Genomic DNA, 5,684 nt, shown 5'->3' with positions numbered 1-5,684 from the left:
CATATCATAAATATTTAATAAATAAATATTTAATAAGTGAAATTAAAAATAAAATCTATTTATAACTTATAAATGAATCATATAAAAAAATTAATACTAATTAATAACTAAATAAAAACATAAATACATAAATAAATACTAATTAATATTTAACTAAATTAATAACTAATTAAAAAGATTATTACCTTAAATTTAACTAATTAAATAAACACATAAACAAATGTTAATTAAATATATTTTTACATGTCACGTAATAAATTGGTTCATCGATTAATATAAATTATTAAAAAATTATAATCTTTCGTATAAATATAGTCAATCAAGTACCTGCATATGTATTCATATATTTCAGAAACTCCAGAGCATGCATGGCTTTCAAATTCAAAGCTCGCATGAAAGATGGCTCCTCAAATAGATGTTCGTTTGCCAGTGCATTTGTCATGTTTGTCACATTTGCCTTTATAGTTAGTGTCGTCACCTTGATCTTCATCTCTTTCTGGACCAACAACTTCCTAATTGCTTTCAAACCCTTTCTTACTGTCATTATTGTAATCTTTCTGTTCAATATTTTGGTCGGTTTCAGATTGTTCGAACTCAATATACAATTCAATGAACGACATCTGAGCGCGAATTTCAATGTACATTGAAAACATCTCTTGCATGCTCGCATCATCGGTTATATATTTGGTTTGAAATTGAACGAATCTACCAAATACCAGTATAGGATACCTATATAAAATGCACATGATATTTTTCTTAGTATTTCAGAATCTGTCTTCTCACAAATCACACATTTTAGTCCTTTGAATGAGATTGTGAATAGAATAACAATTTCTAACGGATTTTCACAAATAAATTTCACTCCTTCAAATGTTTATAACAAAATTTGACCAAAATAATATACTTTTAATAAGACTCTATCATCCATTTTTCTCACTCACATAAATATGAACTTCACTCTCAATTTTTTTAAACTCATACGAAATGATAGAAATAGATCTCTGGGAGCAAAAATTGAGGGAAGAAGAAGAAGGAGAGGAGATCTACAAACTCATATACAACTTATATATATATAACGAATCGGGCCAACCGATTTGTATTGACGTATTAAAATAACATATATAATAATCGATCAAATCGGACAATCCAATTAGATTAACCAAAATTTAAATTTTTTCTCCCATACAAATTGGACCGTCCGATTAGTTAACCTAATTTTTTTCCGATTTGTATTGACGTATTAAAATAACATATATAATAATCAAATCGGACGGTCCAATTAGATTCACCAAAATTTAAATTTTTCCTCCCACACAAATTAGACCGTCCGATTAGTTAACCTAATTTTTTTAACAAAAAAATCGGATGGTCCGATTTTTTTACCCCATGGTTCAAAAAAAGCTGCCCCACATTCATGTCTAGCACCCCCAGTATCCATAACGAGGCACAACACACATAGAACTTTCATATAAAAAAATGAGCTCAAATTCTATCTTTCCTTCTTCTTCTTCTTTATTTTTCTCTCTCATTTTTTAGTATAATTTATAATGTTTGGATAAAATTGATATAATTTCAAAAAATTTAAAATACTGGTAGACACTAAAGTAGATAAATATGAAATATCACTACGCAGTTTCTAAATTCTCGTCTTTCGGTCTGTCTTTTTCCTTTTGTACGTACTAAGTTAAAGTCTCGTAGCTGCAAAGGAATTTATGTTACTTAGCCTATATAGCAATTTAGCTATGAGATTGGCTCTTTTATTCTATTTTATGATATTTTTATTTATTTATTTTAGATTCTACTCAATATTGCTTTCTTTGGGTTAAGAACACAACAAAATGCTTAGTACGTGTCTGTTTCCTCTTCATCTTTCCATTAGATTCTGAATGCTCGCTCTTGTTGACCCATATCCATATGGAATGAACACCGTGTCAATTAGTGGCATGATGATTGAGAATATGAAGAATAATCCGCACCTGAAAAAGGAACTGAACCAATAATTGGAAAGCTAAGGTACCACGCCATCGATTATTGAACACCTGGGCATGCAATTCACAATTCCATTGCTAGAAATGGCCAATGGGAAGGGTACCAGGGGCATGCATCAAGAGGTTATACCGCATTTGGGGCAATTCCCATTCCTAGCAATCATGTTTCTTTGGATGATTTCCGATTCCAGTATTCACGTGTCGGCAGTAACCCACCTATATTTTTTGTTTTGTTTTCTACGGTATTTTATTGGATAGAGGAAGAACTAATCCGTCAGACTGTAAAAAATTATATCTGACTCAAAAGCCTAACTCGAGATTTGATTTGAGTAAAAACTGACATAGTTAAATATAAAATAGTAGGTCAAATTCGAAATCAATTAAACTTATCTAGTCTAATTAGTCAACTAGGATAGGGTTATAGCTCGCGTCACTAGACTCGTAGTTGAACCAAATTACAAGGCTTAGCAGGTTTAGTCATTTACTGTTGTATGAAAATAGTGACTATGTACCGAAATTATTATTCCACAAAATTATTTTTTAAAATAGGACATATAAAAGAAGTTGATAACGTATGAGTATAGCTATAACAATGTGCCCAAAGCTTACATCGAAAAAAATTCAACAGTTGATGGGGATAAAGAAAACTTTGTATTGTGATTAATATTTTAGAGTAAAGGATAAAGAAGAATAGAGACCAATTAAAGTGCAAAAGACTATCACTTTAGAGAATTAACTAAAGGACAACTACAACGAGTCACAACTACTTGATAATGTGATTAAAAGGCTTAAAAAATGTCCACAATGATGAAGCCTACAATTCTGTAGGTTGTGTTTGTTTTTAAAGACATGACAAGACATGACACTAAAATAGAGACAATAAAATAGAGACACTATAAATTATTTTTTGTGTATTGTGTTTGGATACGATATATAAGATACTAATGTAATTATGTTTGGATAGACATAGACAAAACTAAGATATTATGCGAAATGACTAAAATAGCCATATGATTTTAAATTTTTTGCATCAAGTACAAATTAATTTAATAAAAAATAAGAGTACGTATGAGTATAAAAAATTACAAGAAGAATTTGTTTATGAACCAATAAGATAAAAATAGTATTAAAATAACAAAATTAAGAATAAATAAAGTATCATAAAGTAGAAGAGTAAATTAAGTCTCCATTAATACAGTATGTCATAGAGAAAAGAATGAACGATAAAAATGAATAAATTAATTATCCAGTTAAGTAAGAAATTCTACCAAAAAAAGAGAATATCTAAAAACAGAACACAAAGAAAGAAGAACTACTATGTAGAGAAGAAACTAAACTTAAGAAAAATAAGAAGGAATAATAGTAGAATAATAAATTTAGGTACGATCTCCTTAACGGTATTTGATCTCCTGAGTTGTCTTAAACATTCTGTTTTAACTTGTGCTGGATTTTCTTCATTCTAAACACACACGGTCAATTCTAAAGAACCCTTGTCTAAAGAACCTCAAATATCTCAAAAATCACTTCTCACATCTACACAATTAAACAAGTCTTTGGGTGTACTTTGACGAGAAAAACCTTCTTTCTATAGTAGAGTTAGAGCAAGTACATGCAGCAGGCTAATATTGTATGATGATAATAGTAGCTATGATAGCTATACTAAGTTAACTAAGGTTTTTAAACTTATCTTGACTTAAGCATGGAAGTATCTTGGGAAGGGGTATACATAGAAAGGCAAAATGCTAATGAGAATGGTTGAACAATGTCAATACCAAAAGCAGCATAATTAACAACGACAGTGTCAGTGGTATCAAGATCAAAATCAGTGGTATCAAGATCAAAATCTCCCGCCTCTCAAATATTAAAAATGGTATGAAAATGAAAATGGCAAAAGAGCAAAATCTCCCGCCTCTCACATACTTACCATTTTTTTTTCTTCCTCGATTGCAGTCGGTAGGAGTTGAGCCCGAAACCTTTTGGATGGGGAGGGGGCGAAATGCCGTGTGAGCTAAGGCTCATTGCCGACAATGAACTTCAAGTCCAGTGGCTTGAGATACATTTGGCCTAATGATATCCACAACACAGGAATTTAACCTAGGCCCAACATGAAGGAACCCAACTCTTTTAGACCTCAGCTCAACTTGGCATACAAACATAGCAACAAGGCATATAATGTCACCCCATGACTAATAGTAAACTCCTAATAATGAAATTACGAGACAACTTAAACTTTAAGTAGACTAATCACCCTAATTTTTGTAAATTTAAATCAATTCTCACTTATTATATTACTGACTTAAGCCTTAGAATCTCTATAAGTACTAATACCCTCCTATCGCTTGGCTAAAATCACATTCATATGAAGTACTAGATATTCATCAGGTCGTAACACCTTGGAATCAAATCGTAGCGTTTAATAATAGTCAACCGAGTAATAAGCAACACTGTGATTTGACATAACACATAACTCTAACTAATTAAGCACTATTCAACACCGACCTCTAGTATCTTTCATGTGAACAAATATTCATCCTCTAGGTTATCAATTTTACCTTCTTTTTTTTTCCCTCCCCTCACATAAAGGACCACTTATATTGCAATCTTCTGTACGTAAACACTAAATAATAAGTCACATGTTAAATTCCAATCTCTTAATAATATGAATCTCTAGTTCTTTTCTTTCACTTTCATGAAAGCATCTTTACAATTTTTTTTTCAACTCGTGTTATTTGTCGTTCACCTAATCGAGGAACTCTATTTTTTGAAGGGAGAATATATTCTAAACATAGAAAAAGTCGAGAAGTGTTGTCATCTATATAAAAGATAACATACATATTATGTTTCTTATCCTTAAAATTCCAGTGACTTCATTGTAAATTCTAGCCAATCTTCTCGAAAATTTTCTTATATTCTTTCATTCTCTTTTCAGAGTAATGTGGATCCGTAGCCACCTCAAAAGTGAAGGTTCAATCTAAAGTCTAGACCTACACTATAATACAAATACAGAAACGCCAAAGTGCTGTAAATCCAAGATATACATTGGATTTATTTGTCTATTTGATGCGTCACACCAAATACTGCGCTATAGTTTGGCGTGAATGGCAAGGTAATCCTGCATAACTGGTTGTCCCACTTATTACATATTATATAGAAAATAGTTTAGAGGCAACTATAATATAAATTAACTAAGTCAATTTTTTTTTTAATTTTAAAATTTAAAAATTAGGGTAATGAGATTTTTTTTTATAATAGACCTACTTTTTTAACTATTTATGAATTAATTATTAGAGTTCGCTGCACTCCTAATTAGTTTCTAGCAGAACTTTATTATATATATTATGGAGAAATAAAAAGAGACTTTAGTTAATGAATGGATTAAAAAAGAACAAAAAATGTAGCAGTGTAATTTACATATATAACATAATTTCATTTGAAATCTTAAAATAATAAATTTATTGGTCGTTCATATTTATAAGTTATATTTTTTCCTTTTATTCTTAACCAATGTGGGATTTTGTACGCTCATATTTAGAATCAATAAAATCGGAGCAAAATTTTGTTTTTATTTTTTTTCCAAAAAATTAGTAAATTCACAATAATTTTTTAAAAAAAACATCACTTGATATAAAATTAACAAATTTTAAAAGTAAAAATATTTTATTTTTCTAATAATGCTTACAAAAAAATTATATTAAT

Source organism: Arachis ipaensis, chromosome B01 (assembly GCF_000816755.2).
Source record: "Arachis ipaensis cultivar K30076 chromosome B01, Araip1.1, whole genome shotgun sequence".
NCBI classification, from domain to species: Eukaryota; Viridiplantae; Streptophyta; class Magnoliopsida; order Fabales; family Fabaceae; genus Arachis; species Arachis ipaensis.
This window is presented reverse-complemented; position numbering follows the sequence as displayed.